Source organism: Aotus nancymaae, unplaced genomic scaffold, assembly GCF_030222135.1.
Source record: "Aotus nancymaae isolate 86718 unplaced genomic scaffold, 86718_ANA_hifiasm-v0.15.2.pri h1tg000095l, whole genome shotgun sequence".
NCBI classification, from domain to species: domain Eukaryota; kingdom Metazoa; phylum Chordata; class Mammalia; order Primates; family Aotidae; genus Aotus; species Aotus nancymaae.
This window is the reverse complement of record NW_026988510.1, coordinates 1,168,370-1,189,416: the sequence shown is the minus strand read 5'-3', so window position 1 is coordinate 1,189,416 and position 21,047 is coordinate 1,168,370. Positions and strand designations below refer to the sequence as shown.

The window sequence follows — 21,047 nt, the reverse complement described above, 5'->3', positions numbered from 1 at the left end:
ACCACCATGCCCAGCTAATTTTTTGTATTTTAGTAGAGACGGGGTTTCACCATGTTGACCAGGATGGTCTCGATCTCTCGACCTCGTGATCCGCCCACCTCGGCCTCCCAAAGTGCATTGCCAGTTTTATGTGGTGAGCCCCGCACGGGAGGCTGGGTGGCGGGAGGGCAGAGCAGAGCTATGCCCAGGCCAGAGCCCCCGGCCCAGAACATTCTGTCTTCTTGCCATGAGAAGTCTCTCAACGTCCCGGAAGTTCCATGGCAGGTCAGCCAAATGGCCCAGGGAGCAACGAGAAGCTGGGGCCACCCTGCCTCCAGGGCTGGTGCGGAGCGAGGTCTGAGGTGCCGGCTGGCGGGGTCACCAGCATCGCCTCAGGCACCATCCCCACAGCCCAGTATCCACTCAACCTTACAGGTAGAAAGCCCAGGGCCCACGGCCATCATCGCGAGGGCAAAACCCACTCCTCGAATTCTCCACGCTGTGAGCGTGGCACACGGCGTGCCGGGCGGGGGCTCCCTCCCACCCGGAGCAGCCTCTCCGCCGAGTGCACGAGCGGCACCTCAGCTCCTTCTGAGCACGGGCAGTCTGGCGCACATTTACTCTAAAAGCAAAGGCAAAGGATGGTGCCTTGTCAAAGCCACAGCCTTGCTCCTCTTAATCCGTGGAGGCCGTTGCAATGCAGGTCTGGGGCCGCCTCAGACCCCGCCCCACACTGCGATCCACTGGGCCTCGGTTTCCTCATCTGCACAAAGGGGACAGTTGTAACTCCTCCCTTGGGAGTTAGCCCCGGAAACAGCATGAGCATTAATGAAAATCCAAGTGATTCACAAGCCCAGGCATACAGCAAGTGCTCAATGAGTGCTGGTGTGTGAACCACTGGCTTCCCCAGCACTCGGCTCAGGACTCATGACTCTCCCCGGGGTGGGCGTTCCCGGTGAAAGGTCAGGCTCTGTGCATCAGGGGCCTGCCGTCCTCCCACCCCAGGGACGTGAAATTGGCCACTGAAGCCTCTGCAGGGGTGGAATGTTCTAGGCCCTGACAGCTGCCGGAGCCCCACCTGGCTGCCAAGTGCGAGAAAGGAGGCCCTATGAGGGAAGAACTCAATTTTACATTTTATCTTTCAGTTTTTGGATGGAGTCTCGCTCTGTCACCCAGGCTGAAATGTAGCAGCAGGATCTCGGCTCACTGCAACCTCCGCCTATCAGGTTCAAGCAATTCTTGTGCCTCAGCCTCCCAAGGAGCTGTGGTTACACGCACATGTCACCATGCCTGGCTAATTTTTGTAATTTCTTTTAGTAGAGGTGGGGTTTCACCGTATTGGCCAGGCTGGTCTCGAACTCCTGACCTCAAGTGATCCGCCCACCTCAGCCTCCCCAAGTGCTGGGATTACAGGCGTGAGCCACCGCGCCCGGCCAGAAATATTTCATCTTAATTAATTTACATTCCAATGGCCACAGGTGGTGCCTGGTGATGGAGTGGCAGGGGCCCACCACGCAGTGCCAAAGGTACCGAAGGCGCAGGTGGCCGACGGCGGCCTCTGCCTCCCTGGGGGGGCAGCCACACCTGCCTGCTCCCAGATTCTGCCAGGAGGACTGGATCCCCCGCCCCTCCCCGCCCCGCCTGCTCGCCAGCCCCAGCTGGGTGGTCTTCCTCCAGCCAGGCCCACCTGAGGCAGCCTCCCGCCCTCTCGGAGGCCAAGCCCCTCCCCAGGGGGCTCCATTAGCCAGCAGGCCGGAGTCACTGGGAGGCGTCTTGGAGAGCAGCCCTAGGCCGCCCCATGTCCTCACGACCTGGAACAACACATCCTTTCTCTGAATTTAAGGAAAACAGGCTGCTCGAGGCAAAGCTCTTCAACAGATGTTTCCTCTTGGCCGACCTCCCTGCTCAGCCCCCACCCTGGGCCTTCCCTCAGGCAGGGCCTGCCCAGTTCTCCCAGGGCCGAGGCCTGGGGCAGAGGAGACCAAGCGATTTCAATTCTTTTTAGGAAGGGGGAGGAAGATATTTTTAAAAACGTGTTTTACAAGCTTGTCTTTGCCATTGTTGATGTAAACAGGTAAATCGTTTCCTGCCTCAATTAAAAACATCTGCCACATAAATGAATACCAATTAACTCATCCTGTTTTTAATTACTCTGTTAATTACACGCAGGCAGCAGAGAGGATGGCAGGGGAGCGGGAAGCCAAGCCGATCCTCCCCGTGCCACGCCGCCCCACCCCAGCTTGGCAGGATGAGAAGTGTGTCTGGCTGTGACGGATGGGGTGGCAGGGAGGTGGTGGCACCCTGCCAGCCGGGATTTCCTGATCCAGGGCGGCGAGTGGGTCCCTCTTCCAGGGATCTCCCTGGTGGGGGTCCAGACCCCGGCCCTCTCCGTCTGCAGCCCCCTGGATTCTGCCTGTGGGTCCTGCTACCCCTGGGGCAGAGGGAAGGGCGCCTCAGGACGCTGCTTACTTCCTGGGCCACATTTTCCTGGGGGAGGGAGGGAAGGTGGGGGAGAGGCCTGGATTTTGTCCAGGAAGCCCTGATTAAGGCTCCGTTGCTGGGGCGATGGGGGCATCAGAGTGACCCTAAGCAGGACCCCTGGGAATGAGGATCGTGTCAGCTCCATGTATGGAGCCATACACCTGAGGGGCTGGGTGCCTCGAGGCTGCAGCCCCTCGTTTGAAGCTGCTTCCTCGGGGGCACCTGGGACGCCCTCCATAGGCACCATGGCCTTCGCGGTAATGACTTTGTTTGCTCTGTTCAGTAAGCGTCTTCGTGGGGAATGCAGACGCCTCTCCCCGCCTCACCCCAGACCCCTATGCGCGGAACATTTGACTCCCTGTTCACAGATGTCAAAGCTGAGGCCACAGAGGCACCTGCCTGTCCCAGGTTAAATCATGGGGACGAGCCAGGTGAGTCGTTAACCCAGGGCTGTGATTTCAGGGTTGGTGTTGATGCCACCAAATGTGTGGGGTGGCCAGGATGTCCCAGGAGCTGCGTTCAGGGGCTGGGCCGGCCAGCATCACACTGCGGGTGGGGGTGCCCCAGGTCTCTCTAAGGGCATCCCGAGGGTCGTCTTCACCCAAGAGGACACCCCATTCCTCCCAGAAAACAGCCCCCAGAGAAGCTGGCCCTGCTCTTCCCCTAGGATTCTGCAGCCTAAGGATGCAGAGGTGGCCAGAGCTGGCTGGGCTCTCAGAGCCAGAGTGACAGTCCTGTCCAGCAGCAGGGCGAGGACCCTCCGCAGGAAGCCCGGTGCTGCTCGGTGGGATTGAGGGCGGAGTGCTGTGATGCACTCATCCTGTCTGTCTGGGCCACCGGCGCGGGCGCGGGCGCGGTGCGGGGAGACGCTCCGAGCGCTGGGGCGTTAGATGCTGTCTGCCTCTCGAGGCACAGAGAAGAAGCCTCCAGCCCAGGGCCCGGCCACGCTGGTGCCCGAGGCTGACGTCCCACCACACACAAGGGCTGGGCTCCAGGCCTTCCTGAAGGCGGGGGTCAAGAATGCACCAATGCCTGGACAGGGACCAAGCCACGCCCATTCCTGGCCAAACCCCTCCCACTGGCCGGCCCCTTCCTGGAATCCTGTCCCCACGTCCGAGACAGCGACACCGGTGTTCCCACAGCACAGGCTCTGCCCCTGCGTGGTTCACGCGGCTGACAAAATACTCACTCATTTAACCCTCCAGCCCTCCCAGAAGGCTGATGTGTGATGTGACCACGACGAGAACAGAAGCCTCACTCTTCCCACCGGGCCCGGAGGGGAAGGCTTCCCAAGGCGTTCAGCGGGGTGGACGGAGCTGGACCCGACCCCGACAAGCCGGCTCCACGCAGCGCCGTGCCTTCCCGTACACGGCTGCCTGGCCCCTGCCGGGTCTCCCCAAACACCTCAAGTCTCCCCACTGTGTTGAATGTGGAGGGAGATACGCAGAGAAGTTTGTCACGTGCTGAGACCTCGCTGGAGGATGACGAGGTGGGGGCGCGGCTTCTGGGTTTGAAGTCAGCGTCCACTGGTGTGGGTGAGTGAGCCGGCCCTGCTGGGACTCGGCGTTCTCCCTGCGAAACGGGAGGACCCGAACCACCTCCTCTTCCCACAAACGTGAGGATTCGGGGCTTCTGCCCCTGCCCGCCTCCCCTTCCAGGCAGGCCTCCAGGCTGAGCCTGTTGCCTCAAGGTTCCCTGAGCTTCAGGGACCTTGTACACAGACCTCAGTCTGAGGGGGGGCCTCTCAGACCTCTGGCAGCCGTGTTACCCACAGCACCCACTGCCATCGGAAGGGCTGTTTGTTTGCGGCCTTCGATCCAGTCTGAGCACCAAGCACGTCTCCTGCTGTGTGAGCTGGGGAGCTGCCGAGTTGGGAAGGGGCTGCAGGCTCCTCACAGCCCAACCCTGGAGCAGCGCGCTCGGGGAGGAAGGCCAGGCCTCACGTCCTCCACCACTCGGCTCAGCATCTGCCGCTCCTGCTGTCAGCGTGGGAAGGGCCTGACATGGGGGTCGGCTTTGGAACGCAGGCGCTGGGCTCCTGGGCCAGATGCCGCCACCTTCTAGGTTGGGGAGGCTCTGGGGGAGGCCAGAATGTGGAACCCACCCCCAGGACTGTCCTCCCTCACAGGTGGGCCCAGGGAGGAGCGCAGGCTTACTGGCCAGGACTTCAAAGCATAGATCACCACAGTGCAAGGACTGGGAAGACCCCTAGAACCCTGGGACCTGAGGCTGAGGGTGCACAGGGACCCCGCCAGGTGGGGGTGTGGGTGGGGTGTGGTCAGGCAACGTCACAGCGACCCAGCCAGGCCTAAAGCAACGACCCCCAGCAGCAGGGGCTGGTTGTGGCTACCCTGGAGGGGCTGCACCTGCTGGGCTGAGTCCCAGTGAGCTTGGGTGAAGATCTGGCCTCTCTGGGCCCTGCCATCCCCCCATTCCCTGGGAGCCGCAATGGCTGTGCTGATGTGGAGTGTGCTGTGTGCCTTGAGAATCGCCCAAGTGAGGGGCCACTTAGGCCACAGGACCAAGCAGGCCCTTGCACAAGCTCCATCCCGGCCCTGCCTTTGCAGGGCCGTTGACCACGAGGCGGCGAGACTCTGCTGAGATGGATGGAGAGGCGCCTGGAGTCCAGGGAGGCAGCAAGAATGAGGCTCTCGGGGCGATGGCTGAGATGGCCTTAGAGAGGGGGTCCAGCAATGGGCAGACAGGTCAGCAGGGACAGAGGCCGCGTGGAGGAGGGCAAGCGGAGGAGGGCAGGCGAGGAGGCGGGGTGGAGGAGGGCGGGCGGAGGAGGCCGCGTGGAGGAGGGCGGGCGGAGGGCCCAGTGGTGGCTGCGGGGCAGCCACGGTGGCTCTCCATGCTGTGCCGTGGGGTCTCGAAGCATCTGGACGCAGGGACTGGTCCTTAAGGTGGCTCAGGACAAGGCTCGTGGCTCCTCAGAGGCAGAGGCCCCACGACTGGGAGCACAGGGTCACTTGGCAGACAGCGTCTGCTGCCCAGATGTGGCCAGTCTCACCCATTGCCCCAACTGGCCAGACACAGCAGGGACAGCCAGGTGCCTGGGCCGAGCAGGTGCAGGGAACCGCCTGCTGAATTTAGACCTGACCAGGGGCTGTCATGGTGAGTGCCGCCCACAGCTCTGGGCCGATGGAGGCTGCTGCCATCTCCTCCCACCTCACCGAGCGCTTTCTCCGCAAAGGTCACAGAGTCACGCTCCCACCAGCCTCGAGGGTGATGACAGGGCAGTCGGGCAGTGACGGACCCTAAAGAAACCAGAAGCCACCGGTCACTGTGGCCAAGCCCAGGGCTTGCTGTGTCTGCGAGGCGTCTCAGGTCTGCACCAGCCCAAGAGGGAGCCAGAGGAGAGGACAGGGGCCCACTCAGGGTCACACAGCACAGCCTCGTCCTGGACATGGCGTTCCCTGACCCTGGAGCGGCAAGCCGTGTCCACAGTGGGCAGAAGCCCGGGTTCCAGCCCTGCCCTGACTGGTCCTCTCCCAGCTGCCGGTCTTGGGAAGGTGCCAGGCAGGCAGATGGGCCAGGCACAGGCACAGTGCACCCACAGCTGGGGTGGCAGCTGCTGGGGAGACCCGCGAGGGGCCGGCTCTGCTGCTCCTCCTGAGTGGGCCTTCCGGGTGCCCTGACTCATCCACCCAGAGCTCTCGAGGAGCCTCCAGGAGGTCTGCAGGGGCCAGACGGTGGTGCGGCTGTGTCAAAACAGCCCCCAGGGAACATTCTGCTGGGAGGGAGGCCCTTCCTGTGCCAGGCAGTGCCCGAGGGCTGCTCTCCTCCCAGCAGAACGGCTCTGAGGCTAGCCGTGGGGCACGTGGTCACTTTACGGTGGGAGAAACAGGCTGGGAGAGGCTCCAGACCGGCCGGCAGCCACACGGCTGGATGCGCTCCTTCCTCCAGGGTGCCAGGGGCACCGCAGGCTTCCAGCTTCTTCAGGACCATCCCTCAGTGTTCACTGTCGGCCAAACCGCCCGCTGGGAGCCCCTGCGTGCGGGGAGCCTGGTGACGTGTTCTCCTGGGGCTCAGAGCTGCCCTCGTGGGATTTCCAGGCTGCAGATGGGGAACTCCAGTCAGCAAGGATGAGGTGGTGCTCTGGGTCACCGCGCCGTCCTCCCCACGCCGGCTCTGGGTCACCGCGCCGTCCTCCCCACGCCGGCTCTGGGTCACCGCGCCGTCCTCCCCACGCCGGCTCTGGGTCACCGCGCCGTCCTCCCCACGCCGGCTCTGGGTCACCGCGCCGTCCTCCCCACGCCGGCTCTGGGTCACCGCAGTGTCCTCCCCACGCCGGCTCTGGGTCACCGCGCCGTCCTCCCCACGCCGGCTCTGGGTCACCGCGCCGTCCTCCCCACGCCGGCTCTGGGTCACCGCGCCGTCCTCCCCACGCCGGCTCTGGGTCACCGCGCCGTCCTCCCCACGCCGGCTCTGGGTCACCGCGCCGTCCTCCCCACGCCGGCTCTGGGTCACCGCGCCGTCCTCCACGTGTCAGAGCCCGTGTGAACGTGTTTACAATGATTTTTGAGAGAGGCTGACAAGGACCAGGACTAGAGGGACAAGGCTTTCCTGTCTCCCACAGGCCGCAGCCTCAAGCTGGCACCATCCTTCGGCCCCTGGAAGGTCAGCTCCATGAGGCGGGGGAGGCCCCCGTGATTTCTACAGGGAGCACTTGGTGGGCGCTGGGCGGACTCAGTTTCTCCACCTGTGAAAGGGGTTAGTCCGCAGCAGTGCGGCCAGTGAGTGAATTCCCAGGAGGGACGGTCCCTGAAGAAACCTGGCAGAGCCTGCTGCAGCCGCCGTGCAGTCAGCTTCCGAGGGCAGACTGTGCCTCCAACAGCCCAGCCTCATTCCCAGAGGCGAGGAGCGAACCTGGGCTCCATGCAGGGGAGTTCCGGCACCTGACAGGTGAGACAAATTCCTCCTCCAACGTCCAGGGGACGAGCCTGCACAACGCACCGCTGAAGGACCCCCGAGTGCTCCCAGGGACCTGGGGTGCTGCGGGCTGGGGGCGTCTGTCCCGGCCTCATCTCCGAGATGCCGGGGTCTGCTCTGCCCTGTGCTACAGTTTTCGGGGGTCGAGGTCGAGCGACCTCTCTTCTCATCTCTCCTGCTCGGGGTCGGTCACTGGGCCAAGTCTCGGGGCTGTGACACGGAGGTTTGTCCTGCGTCACACCAGGTGGGCCTGGGTCAGCCAAGGAGCTTTGTGCCAGGACAGGGTGGGTGAGTGCCGCCCACACCGTGTGGCTGCTGGGAGGCCCGCGGGCAGGATCTTCCCAAGGGACGAGCTGGACGAAGGCGTTCACCGCAGGGGCTGCTGGGAATCCCTCCCTCCCGAGCGGGCCAGTGCCTCGGTGCACATGGCCTTCCACGCCGCATCCCTCATGCCTCAGCTCAGAGCAGCAGGGCAGCCCGTCCGGCCCCCGCCACCTCCCTGCCCTCATCCCCTTTCTCTGAGACGAGGCTCCATGCTGGTCCTGGAGGTGGGGCACACTCCTGCCTCAGGCCTGGCGTGCACAGCCCTCCCTCGTCCTGCAGGCCTCAGTTCCACGTGCTTTTATCAGAGAAGCTGGTGTCGACCACCGTGGCCCTGGGGGGCAACACCATCGCTGTTCCCCCGCCTTCATCTCTGTCTCTCCCAGACGGAGCAGCCCCAAGCATACAGCAGGCGCCAATCACTATTTGCCAAGGGGATGAATGAGCACAATCACTGCCTAACGGGCTCAGGGATGCCAGCCTGCAGGCCAGCTCCATGTGACAAGTCGGGTCCATCACGTCACAGGGCACGGACCTCCCCAGACAGTACGGACCCCCCGCCTGCGGCGAGGCAGCCGGACACCGGGGCCCTGGCTACTCCTGGAGGCACATCCTGACCCCGAGCCCCCGCAGCCAGGCTGTGAGGCCCTGCAGCTCCAGTCTGTCCCCTGCGCCCGCCCCCCAAGGCAGGTCCGAGGAGGGAGGGACTGAATTTCCGAGGCAGTGACTGCACGTTAAGAGCAACATTTTCAGATTTGGAGACTGAAGCAGTGATGGTCTCGGTGGATCCACACCGGGATGTCCGCGCGGCCGAGTCCCACGGGGGGAGGAGGGGCTGGGGAAGGGAGGCTCCATCTGTTCTCCTCCAGGGACCTCCCCAACCGCCTCCCAACCCTTCATGAGGTCAGAGCTGGGCGCCCAGGGAGACAGCGGCCTTGGCCACGGGGTCCACACCAGCCTGGCATGGAGCCCACAGGCGCTAATCTCTGTGCTGCTCCAGGGTGGGCAGGGCTGGGCGGCAGCTGTAGGGGGCTCAGCTGTCACAGAGGGAGGCTGGGCGGCCGGCACTGCCTGGGATTATCCGGAGGCCCAGCTGGCCTTCCCCCTCCCCGGGGAGCCTACACCCCCTAGGCCGCTCTCGCTGACCCCAAGTCAGGTCAGACAGACTTCCCACCTGCTCCCTCAGGACGTGGGATCGGTCCTCTCCCACTGGGCTGCAAGGGCCACGTGACACTGCAGTCAGCTTAGAAAAGGCACAGACGCTGACCTGGGGAAGCCTGTCCAGCATGGGACGTCCTCTGAAGTGGGGGCCACACGGAGGGCCTCGAGGAGGCCTCTGTCTACAGGCAGCGACACCCGGCACCCACCGCTGCTGACGGAGCCTCTGGCACCCCTAAGCTGAGCCTTTGAGCCCCAGCCGCCAAGGCCACCTGGCCGAGACCCCGGCCACCACGGGGCCCTGCCCGACTCTGGGCTGAGGGTCTCCGAGCACCGCCAGGGTGGCCTCACGCCTCTGAGTTTGGGATGGTTTGCTGGCAGCACTGGGGCCCGGGCAGCAACGTACTCGGTGTGTGGCACAGCTGTCCTTGGAGGGGGCGTTTCTGGGATCCTGTGGTTGAGGGGATGCTCTCCCACCCCCTGGCCTTGGGGGCTCTGAGTGCTGCTGTGGCCGATGACAAGGTGGAGCGGGCCCAAGGCCACGTCTGCTGAGGGGTCAGATCACTCCAAGCTGCCTCTGTGGCCACAACGTCCAGCTGCCCCTACACAGCGAGACCCATGGACAAGCCCCAGGGCTGGAAAGTGGACACAGGGGATGTATTTGTTTGTGGAATCAAATACGACAGCAGCTTGCAGGCAGCCCAGCCACTGTGCAAACAACCCTCTCCCGGCAGGCGAGGGCGACCCTGGGCTCTGTCACCCACCCGGTGGGGTGCCTGTGCCCTGAGCCTCCCGTGTCAGGTGCAGTAGGAGAGAGATGAAGCCCTGCCCCACGGGGCTGCCCTCAGAGGGGAGCCCGGGAATACTGTGCAAACGTACGGGACCCCCGGCCGAGGCTGGGAGACGTGGCAGTGGGGAGGGGCACGGGTGGGCAGGTGGGTGGGCAGCCACTGAAGGGTGATGTCTGAGCAAGAGCTGAAGGAGGGAAGGTGGGAGCCGTGCAGGTGTGGGGGGAGCGTGCCAGGCCCGGGGGCCAGCAGTGCAAAGGCCCCGTGCTGCCGCCAGCCTGCATGGTGAGCAGCCGCGAGGCAGGCGGAGCGAGGCAGGTGGCGGACGGGAGGGGAGTGTGTGTGGTCTTGGAGGCCCCATGAGGACCTCAGCTCCATCCCTGGGGAGCTGTGCTGGCCTTTAACGGGACGCATCTGGCTGCCAAGTGCAAGATGGGCCTGGGATGGGTGGCAGGGGTAGAAGCAGAGACACCAGGTACAGAATCCGGCCAAGCCACGTGGGCAGAGAGCAGGTGCCGCAGAGATCCGACCACTGTTTGATGAATCAAACAGGACGGCAGCTTGCAGGCGGCCCGGCCGCTGCTGTGCAAACAACCCCGGGCGTCCCTGAACCAGCGACCTCAGCAGCCGCGTGCATCCCGGGGCCAGCGCACCACCCCGTCAGAGGCGTGGGGAGGCGGCTCTCACCGGCCTGCGGGAAGACCCGGTGACAGCGAGGCCAAGCCCCCTGCCCACCGGGACGGCGCATTTATCCCCTGAATCCCTGTGGACAAATTACACCCAGAGTCACCAGGTGAGCTGGGGATTCTACTCCTAGGAATCCAACCAAGACAAATGAGGACATCGGTCCATACAGAAGCCACCAGTGCGCACGGCTGCTGAATGCACGCTTCACCACAACCACGAAGGGCAGCACCCCACGCGTCCATCAGCAGACACATGACACAGAGTCTCTCCTCACAGGGGTGCAACTCAGCCACAGGGAAGGCGGCTTCCCCCAGGCTCCAGTGCAGGGAGCCAAGTGACAGAGCCAGACGCAAGGGCTACATGTGGCCCCGTCCCCGTCCCCTTCATCCGAGGTGTCCAGAACAAGCAGGTTCACAGAGACGGGGACTGTGCGGGCTGGGGAGGGGAGGAGTGGCGGCCAGCAGGAGTGGGGTTTCCTTTTGGGGTGATGAGAATGTTTGGGAACCAGCTGGCGGTGAGGGTCCCGTGGCATTGTGAGCGCACTAGTACCACTGAAGCTTACAGGATGCTTAAAATGATAAATATTCTGTATATTTTCCCACAATTAAAGTGGGGGAGACTGAGGCAGGCAGCTCATGACCTCTTAACCTCCCCTACCAGGGACCCGTTCACGTTGCTAATGGCCCAGGAGTGGTAAGCGGGGCCGGGCCGGGGGAGACTGAGGCAGGCAGCTCATGACCTCTTAACCTCCCCTACCAGGGACCCGTTCACGTTGCTAATGGCCCAGGAGTGGTGAGTGGGGCCGGGCCCGGGGAGACTGAGGCAGGCAGCTCATGACCTCTTAACCTCCCCTACCAGGGACCCGTTCACGTTGCTAATGGCCCAGGAGTGGTGAGCGGGGCCGGGCTGTCCGTTCCCTAACTTTGGATACTTTGAAAATGAGATAGGGGCCCAGCTTCCCTCCCAGGCGCCCTGCTCCCGTCTACTGGGGCCGCCTGCAGGCAGGTGGTGGGAGGCACTGCTGAGACCCAGCCCCGGCTCCATGGGTCTGGCCACGCTGGAAATCAGGCAGGTGGAGGTCAGGGCCCAGGAGGCCAGTGGCTGGAGTGAGCGGAAGCTGAACGACCCTCTTGCTGCAAACACTGCCCCCCCGCCCCCCTCAGACACAAGCATGCCCTTAGGGGTGGGAGGGGCCCACGCCCACAAGGATGGGTCTGAGGCAATGACCTTTCCAACACAAGGGTCTCCTGGGCAGAAGCCCCTCCTCATGCCAAGGATGAGCCAGAGGTGGAGAAGGGCCGTGGGCTGCCCCCGCGGTGCAGAGTGAGCAGACGCCGGGGGCATGGCCTGCGGCTCAGGGCTCTGCCTGTCCTGCGGTCACCCTGGTCCTGGGGCAGCGTGGTCTCTGGGTCTGGGCAGGTTTGGCTGGATGCAGGTGCTGTGGCCGCGATAGGCCCCAGTGTCTGGGCTCGTGCTTTATAAAAGCTCTCATGGGGCCACGATGCAGAGAGGATGGGAAGGAGGGTCTGGGAGGGTGAGCACTTTCCTGAGGTGCTGACCGTTTGTGGAACGTTCTCTGAGGCCGGCTGTGGGGACCCCTGTGACTCTGGACAGCAACGCTGTGGGTCTCGCTTTCTCTTGACCCTGCTTTCACCCCGTGGTACACCACACGCATGCACACGTATGCACACCGTCACACACACTTCACACGCAGGCAGCTGCACCGTGTGCAGCCCCCATGACGGCCCTGATACAGGGGTGCAACTCAGCCACAGGGAAGGCGGCTCCCCCCAGGCCGCCTCAGGGCTGCTGTCGTCACGGAGACAGCCCACCAGGTGGCCCCCCCACGGCCCCTGCCTCCCCATCCCGGCAAACAGATAGAGCACACTTCCAGGAAAGCAACGTCCTGGTGCTGGACTCAACGACCAGAAAACGGCCCCTTACGCCGGGCACAGTGGCTCACGCCTACAGTCCCAGCACTTTGGGAGGCCGAGGCGGGAGGATCACTTGAGCCCAGGGGCTTGAGACCAGCCTGGGCAACGTAGCGAGATCCCATCTCCACCAAAAAAATTAAAAAAAAAAAATTAGCCGGGCATGGTGGTGGACACCTGTAGTCCCAGGTACTCTGTAGGCTGAAGCAGGAGGAGTCTGGGAGGTTAAGGCTGCGGTGAACCTGGATCACGCCACTGCACTCCAGCCTGGGGAACAGAGACCCTGACTCTAAAGGAGAAAAGAAGGCCAGACAGGGTGGCTCATGCCTGTAATCCCAGGACTTTGGAAGGCTGAGGCAGGTAGATCACCTGAGGTTAGGAGTTCGAGACCAGCCTGACCAACATGGCAAAGCACTGTCTACCAAAAATACAAAAAAACGTAGCTGGGTGCAGTGGTGTGTGCCTACTCCCAGCAACTCGTGAAGCTGAGGCAGGAAAATCAGGGAGGCGGAGGTTGCCGTGAACCTGGATCACGTCACTGCACTCCAGCCTGGGCAACAGAGCGAGACTCCGTCTAGAAAAAAAAGAAAGAAAAGAGAATGGTCTCTTGGGCCAGGTTCTGGGAGGTCGATGGTGTGGAGCCAGGATCAGGAGCTGTCACTTCTGCCCGGAGTCCACACGCCCAGAGCCGGACCAGGCCCTGGGGGAGCACGCCGCCCGCCTTTTCTCCTCCGGTTTGCCCTGCCTGGTCTGCCTCCCATCTGCCTGACTGGTCGACTCCTGAGGGCTGCATGGAGCTCCCCCAGGGCAGGGCCCCAGACTGCACGCCTCACAGTGCCTGCCCACGTCTGCATCCCCACAGCCACGGCGGTCACCATGCCACATGCGAGTCACGTGGTGAAATCCCCGTCCAGGGCAGGCAGAGGCGAGACACCGGTGAGTCCAAGGAGCATGCTGCCCCCGCGAGAGCCTAGACACAATGCCTTGGTCACTTCAAGAAACAGCGCATGTCGAAAATAATGACTTTGGACACACTGGGTTAAATGAGATTATAGAATATAAACGTTAATTCTGCCCTGTCTCTTCTTCCCTTTTTCAACGTGGCCACGAGACGATCTGAAATGATCCCGCCCCTTCCCTAGCATGCCAAAGCTCCCGTGGGAGAGGCTGCCCCTCGGCACACAGAGGCACACGTGAGCAGGGCTGCCCATGGCGGCTGCTCAGGTCACGGGAGAGGACGAGCCAGGCCGACGGACGCTCCGCGCACATTCCCGCCCACTCTGCTCCCAGGACCCCTGTTGGAGGGTACGGGCTTCTAGGCATGAGCAGTGCTGGACCCTGACGGAGGAGGTTGGCCACAGGGGCACGGTGGGGACACAGCAGCCCACAGGGCCACCGGGCCACCGGGCCACAGGGCCAGGGTCTCAGCCAGACACCCGGCCCGTCTTCCCCGCGTGTGGTGTTGACCATCCCCCCTGAGGGACAGGCAGGGACACGGAGGCCCAGAGGAATGGAGACTGGTCTGGCCCCACTGCCTGCCTGCTGGTGCCGTAGCCAGGGCCTGGTAGGGGCGGCGGAGATGCCGTGAAGGAGGCATGAGGGGCTGGGCCCTGCCTTCTCTGCCCCGAAGTTGAGAAGACACATTATTTAGGGGAGTTGAAGGCCACGTGATGGAGCCGCAAGCCCCCATCAGTCACAGGGATGTGTGGGGTCCAGCCCCTGAGACCCCTGTTCCGTCCACTCGGGCACAGCTACAGCCCAAGCACCCAACGCCACCCCTGGTCGGGGCAGTCCTGGGTTCTGATATCTACGGTGCCAGTGAGATCAGGTGGAAGGGCCCCGGGTCCACTGTGCTCTGAATCCAGGCTGGATGGGGTGAGGCTGTGGAGCCCCAGGGTGGTGGCTGAGGGAACGGGAGGTGCCCAAGAACGCCCAGGGCCGGTGAGGGCTTCCTACAGCTGCGTGGAGACCCTGGCAGTGCATAAATACCCGGGCTCTGGATGGCCCGAGTCAGGTGGCCTCAGCTCCCAGGTGGGAATCCGGCCTCTGGCAGGGAGTAGCTAGGGGGTGCAGCTGTTCCTCTGTAAATGTGTCTGCAGGTGGCCTGGTGCACACAGGGCCCCAGGGCTTGGCCCCAAGCTCCCGAGCTGTCCCAATGAGGCCTGGTATCTGGGCTGTGCAGGGGTGTGAGCATCAGAGGGGGTCTCTCTTGGACCACCCCATTTTGCAAAGGACACAGGAGCAGAGAGTGAGCTTCTGTTCAGGGGCCTGCAGAGAAGGGGGCCGGGGTGCAGAGCTGCCTGATGCCACTTCCACCACTGAGCCCGAGACCACCACCGGGTGTCCCCCCAGAAAGGGGATGAGGCTGACGGTCTCAGCCCAGACACACACGGACCTTTCCCTGCTCATCACAGCCCACAGGGGTAGATGCCTTTGTGACTGCATTTCGTGTGTGAAACCCGAGGGACAGACGGGAAGCGTCACGTGCTGTAGGTGGCACAGCTGCTGGGAGGGGACTCGGACCCAGGTGGGGGCTCAGAGAAGCCGAGGGGCTGCCCATCCCCCTCCCCACTGCCTCCGAGAACAGGGCAGGGGGCTGCAGTCACCCCTGGCGCTGGTGGGGTGCCCCTCCCCAGCTGTAAGAGGGCCTCACTGCAGCGGGAGCTGCCTCGTCTGCTGGCTTTCCTGGGTACTCATGGAGGTCGGGAACACGGGCAGGGATCTCCTCATGAGCTCCACCTGTGACCTTGCGGCCACCGGGGTGCACAGGAGCCCTCCTGACTGGCCCTGGGCGTTTCCTGGGCGTCTCCCGGGCATCTCCCATCCTGGTCACCGGCTGGTCCCACCCGCCGCCTCCCGGTGTGGACTTTTCTCTGCCGAGTAAACAGCCTGCACTGGGGCCCGGACTTCCTCCCCAAACCGCCTCCAGCCACATCCACCATTACCCCAGCCTCAGGGCAGCTGAGGAAGCTCTGAGCAGCCCAGACCCAACAGCGGGCAGAACCGGGCGTCGGAGGCTGAGCGCGGGTGGGAAGGTGGAGGCAGGCGGCCGAGAGCAGAGCTGGGCCAGCTGCAGGCTGCGCTGCGGGCGCCTCGGCTCCGGGAGACCTCTTCCTTATTACGGCCAAATTCATCTTTGTTTTCCTTCCCGGTGACATCTGGCTCTCAGTGAGGTCCCACGAATCGCAGTGAGCAGAAGTCTGAACTTCTGTTTTATTGCCACCGGAAACTCGCTGCCACAGCACAGCGGGAACCGATCTCTGCGGGTCCGAATCCCCGCTCCCACCCTCGGGCAAAGCAGCAAGCTCAGAAGTGGGGACCAGGAAGTAATTATTGTCACTTCCTCACGGCCAGTTTCCAGCCCAAGTGCCAGGTCTCCGCCCGTCTTTTCCACTGATGCTACGAGGGCGGTTTCCACTGCAGGAGTTTTTTTCCAGACAAGCAAAGCCCCTGCCTGCATGGCTCTCGGCGAAGGCGGCCCTCCCAGGCGTGGCAGGTGGGCCGTCCCCACAGCGCAGCCCCGCACTCTGTTAACTGAGGTCGCTGAAAGGGGTCCCGGCCCCAGGAACCACAGAGCAGAACCACACCTTCTCACTCTGCCCGGGAAGGTCAGTGGGTGCGGAAGAAAACCCCCAGCAAAGGGTCTGGGGTGTGGTTCACTGATGGAGGCATTCCCAGGTAGACTGAGCCACAGGGTTGAGCCCCGGGCAAATGGCGTGGAGTCCACCCAACCTGGCCCAGACCCTGACACCAGGGATGGTGACGCTGTTGTGAGCCTCCCTCCTCTTGCCCTCAAGCGGCCTTCACCCCCTCTACCCCGCCAGGACCCCGCAGCTCTGCTTCCCCCGACCCCTGTCCTGCGCCTGCGAGGCAGCGGCTCCCAGCCCACAGTGTGCGTGGGACTCTGCAGGGGCCCGGCCCACTCCCAGCCGCCCCCACATTGGCCCTCCGGCACAACTCAGCGGGAAGCTCCAGGGGCCTGACCACGTGGATGTGACAGAGCCAGAGCCCTGTGGCGCCCACCTGCGTCGGCTCCTGCGCGGCCAGCTGGGAAGCTCTGTGGCCCGAGCTTCCCCGACGGGAAAGTGGGGTGGCAGTGGCGCCCACCTGCACGGCTGCCATGAGGATCAAGCACGCGCCTGGGTGCGTCTCACAGCATGGGACCTCTGCCCCCGCCTGGCACGGAGTAGGTGTTTGATGAATACGTGCCCCAGGAATGAGCACTGGAGGACAGACGCTTTTTGTCCTGTGAGTGAAGTGGTGGCAAAGCCAGTCTCTTGCATTGACAAATTGTAGACTGTGGGTCCCTCCGTCCCCAGGGGCCTGGGGCCAGCCCAGGAGGTGACACTGGTTGCCTGGACGTGGATTTCTACGAACAGTGGACGGTATGTCTGTGATGATAGCCGGAGACGCCCCAGCAGCTCTGGAGGGGCTTCGGCAACCACCCCCTCACACAGCAGGGCGGGAAGCACGGGTGGGGCTGGCCAAAGGCACAGGGCTAGGGCAGCTGGGACGAAGCTGGCCTTGGGCCTCCGTGACCCTGGTAGGGCAGAAGTCAAGTTCTCCCACCCGGGGCCTGTGTCCAGGTGAGGGCTTTCTCACCTACAGTGTTGACCGGGAGTCATGACTGAGCCCTCAGCCACCAGGTCCTCCAGCCCCCTGGGGGTACTCGGGTGCTCTAAGAATGTGGCCTGGCAGGTTGGGGCCAGGGACCGATGGCACAGGCAAAGGAACGCCTGCTCCGGACTGGACAGGGGCCTGGTGGGGCTAGGCAGGGGCCTGGGGACACTCGCTGCAGGCCGCCGTCAGACTGGCTCCTGCACGACCTGTGGAGTGGCTGCATGTCTCCAGGCATCGAAGATGGGGAACGCCCCATGTCCCTTGTGGGTGTTAGAGGGACGCGCGTAAGCCCCAGTGCTGTTGTAGGCTTAGGAACCACTCAGGAAGGCTCCACGACCCTGTGAGCAGGACAGGCCACAGGCAGGCACTGCAGCCAGCGCCGGCCGGGACAGCAGCCCCTCGGAGACGCAAGCCCCTCACCTGTGGCGCCACTCACACCGGCCGTGTCCGGCTCCCTCGCTCAGGGTCTGAACACCGGTGTGGCACACACGCACTGGGGCATGCTAAGGTGGTTTCCTCCCTGCCTGGGAAGGAAATTCAGATCCAGTGAATTCAACCACCATCCTTCCACCCTGGCACCGTGGGAGGCTGAGGATGAACCAGAAAACCCCTAACTCAACCTGCTAACGGTGCAGCAGGGGAGGGGAGAGGGAGGCCAGCGGAGAGGGAGGCCAGCGGAGAGGGAGGCCAGTGGAGAGCCCAAGATGGTTCCAGAAGCTGGCAGGGAAAAGCCTCACCCACCTCACACCCTCCCGCCCCCCGGCCCTCCCGGTGCAGCCCTGGGGGCTGGGATTTTGGGGATTAGTGACCCAGCCTGCCAGCAGCATCTCCAGATCCTCACGTAGGGAGAAAAATTAATTTCTTCCAGTCATGCAGAAATGAAAATGCGTGGAGCCAAACCAGAGAGATTTCCTGGAGGTGGTAACTGAATTACCAGGATGGAGGGTGGCAGGGGAAGAGCTCAGGAGCTGGCGGGCTACCGTGTGGCCGCCGCAGCCACAGAGGATTCTGGAGGGAGGTGTCTGGGGGAAGCCCTCCCCGTCACCGGCCCTGGCTTCACAGGTGCCCACAGCACGGCCCGGCGCCACGCACCACTCATGTGAACTTCCCTTCCCCCTCGCCACTAGATCCCAGCACATCCCAGGAGAGACGGAGCCTGCGGGAAGCTAGTCCCGATGCAACACGCTCTCCGGGAGCACCGGAGGCCACATCTGTCCTCCTGCTCTGGGCGCTTCCTTTCTGTCTCCCTTTCATTGTGGAAGAGTGGCCACTTGCCCAGCAGGACAGTCCCAAATAGCACGGCTTTTCAGGCACGATGCTGTTGGCTGCAGAGACCAGGACCCTCCCCATACCCGGTGCCCACAGCATCTGCCCGTCTGACCCCGTGGAAGTTTGACTTCCACCGCCCAGACTGGAGCGCCGGCAAAGGACACAGCTTGACGCGGAGGCACAGAGCCAGCCCTCCACCGACGAGAGTGCCCAGGAACCGAGGGCTGGGCCTTCCTGCCTCTTCCCCGGTGGGGAAAGCCATGCCAGGGGCAGGTGAGGGTCGGACAAACGCAGGCCCAGCCCTCGCCCCTTCAGGTCTGGGGGAGGCAGTGGAGTCCCAGCCTCAAGAAGTTTCCCAACCTCGCAGCAACTTGAAAAGCAACGCCAGGCACAAAATAACTGGCCCCCGACCCTTATCCCCGGCCACCTGGTCCTCCGAGGTGGCTGCCCTGGGAACCTCCCGTTTCTGGTCCCGGAGAGGAAACGCACCGCCGGTCGGCCGACGCCAAGAAGCCGCACCCTGGCCAGGGCCACAGCAGTGGGGCCGGACAGTTACAGATCAGCCCCCACCCGCAGGGGCACGCGATTTGCTCCAGCCTCAAGGGAAACGTTTTTCTTCCTGGGCCTTGGAATGGGCCCGAAGTCAGCCGGCCTCAGCCCACAGGGTGGAGGCAGGGGTGGGCGCAGGCTGGCCGCGGCCCCAGCACACACGCGGCGGGCGCAGGGGCGGGAGGAGCGCCAGCCCCGCGGCGTGTTCGGAGCCCAGCGGCTCCGAGCCGCCGCCACCAGCCTGGCTGCCTTCTGCTCCACGTAAGTGAAGTCAGCCGTCTAGGGCTGCGTTTCCAGCCATCTGTCCCTCCACAGAGGCTCACACCTCCCTCCCTGCTGTTCCCACAGCCTGGCTCCGGGCCTGCCCAACACAGATGGACGCTTCCCAAGGGCTGCGCGCGCCATCGCTGCCACCGGGCTGTGCCGAGGCCCGCGGCCGTCAGGACCCCGGGGAGGAAGGGCCAGGCGGGGCCCAGGCTGCCCAACTCAGACCACCCTTAGCCTGCCGGGCAGCGCCGGGCACCGAGCGGGAGAGGGAAAGGAGGAGGGGCTGGAGGGAGCTCGAGACCCTCCTCCCCAGCCCAGCCGCCCGCACCTCGGCCTCTCCCAGGGCCGCCTCGGCCTCCCCACTCCCGGCTCCCTGTCTCGCGGGCCGCGGGGCTTTTGTTAGATAAACCGGGCGGCCCGACGGGGGCCCGCAGGACTCGCAGCGTTCGGCGCCTCGCTCCCAGCTGAAGTTTCGCCGCAGCCGGCAGGTCAGGCTGTGCTCCCCGGGGTGTGCTCAGCCCGCATGGGTGGGCGCGGAGCGGGCTGGCTCCACCCTGCCGCGGGCACCAACTTTGTAAACGGCCCGTGCGCTCCGCGCGGCTGCGGCGCAGATCCGGGAACGGCGGCCGCGGGCGGGGTCGGGGGACGGCGGCGGCGCGCGGGGCGGACGCGGCACTTACGGTCGGGGGGTCTGGGGGGTCTGGCGGGCGGCGGGCGGCGCACACGCTCACCGGGTCGGAGAGGCGCTTCTCCTTCCAGCTCCGTCCCCGCCTCTGCAACTTGGGGGGCGGTCGCGCTCTGTCTTCTCGCGCCGCGCGGGTCTCAGGCGCGCGGCGGGGCTGGGGCGCGCGGGGCGGCCGCCTGGGCCATGCCGGGGGCTCGGCGCCGGCCGCCCGCGCGGGAACAAAGCGCTCACGCAGCCCCGAGCGGTCTCGGGCCTCCGCGGCCCCGCGCCGGGTCCAGCCGCCGCGCCTGAGGCTCCCCGCGCCGGGCTCCAGCGCCGCGCGCTCGCCCGAGAGTCTCACGGGGCCCCGCGGCCCCCGCCCCGCGCGCTCCGCCTCCGCCTCCTGCCCCTCGCCGCCGCCGCTGCGCCACCTGCCTCCCGCCCGGCGCCCATCGCGCTCAGCTCCGCCCCGGGGCGCCGGCCTGGAGAGGGGCTCCCCCGCCGCCGCGGGCCGCCACCGACGCCTCCGCCACGGGGCGCGCCCTGCGAACTGGCCGTGGGCGCAGGACTGTGCGGAGCGAGGGGCGCGCGGCCTCTTGCGGGGGCGGCGCGGGGGACGCAGGCGGGGGGCGCGCGCGGAGGTGGCGGGGCGCGGGCACCGTGGAGGGGGTGCGGCTCTGGGGGGGCACACGCGGCGCCCACCCTCGCCCCCTGCGCAGGCCGCGGCCCGGGCGGGCGGCTGGGGGCCGCGCACACCCACCTCGCAGCAGTCGGCGGCCGCGGACCTCGCAGCTTTAGAGCCGGGGCTCCTGGCGTCCGCGAGGGAGGCTGAGTCAGGGGAGCCGCTCCCCCAGGCGCCCCCCGGCCCCGCGCTCGCCCCGCGCTCCCCGCCCCGCCCTCGCCCCGGTCCCGCGCTCACCCCCCGCCGGGCGCCCGGCCGGCCCGGGGACAACTCCGCACGCGGCCGGCAGGGGGCGCGCTCTCCCCGCTCAGCCTCCCGGGCGGGTGTGACGCGAAGCCCTGGCTCGCCGCCAGCCCCGGGGCCGGGCCATTTGCATGCGCTTTGCATTCATTTGCATACCGCGCGTTTCTTGTCCACCTGCAGAAACGCCCGTGCCGCTGCCCTGGCCGCTCCCCCGCCGCCTTTGCCTCTCCCCGCAGTTCCCTGTGGCGTGTCTGCCGCATTTCCTTGCTTAATGCGTTTCGGTAAAATTGGCGCCTTTTCCCTGTTTCCTGCCCCAACTCACACGGGCCACCGGGGTCACCATTAGGAGACAGGAAGGGCCAGAACTCCAGCACGGCAGGGCCTTGCTTTGCATCTCATTTCGCATAGATTTTGCATGTGAAGGTCCGAGGTCCCCAGTCCCCAGATCGAAAGATGCAGCCACGTGCCAGCCC

At 65.0% G+C, this 21,047-nt stretch overlaps 1 protein-coding gene across 4 annotated transcripts in view; it reads right to left on the bottom strand.

The window, feature by feature from the left end:
- Positions 1-21,047, bottom strand: part of CBFA2T3 (CBFA2/RUNX1 partner transcriptional co-repressor 3) — a 108,195-nt gene that overhangs the window by 51,622 nt on the left and 35,526 nt on the right. The window contains exon 1 of one of the 4 annotated variants that reach the window (XM_021671021.2): positions 19,717-19,786. The exons of 2 other annotated variants lie outside the window; for them this stretch is intronic. The gene's annotated coding sequence lies outside the window, so the exon portion shown is untranslated. Of the gene's footprint in view, positions 1-19,716; positions 19,787-21,047 lie in introns of those variants that run through there. One more of the 4 variants, XM_021671020.2, reaches the window with a different exon arrangement.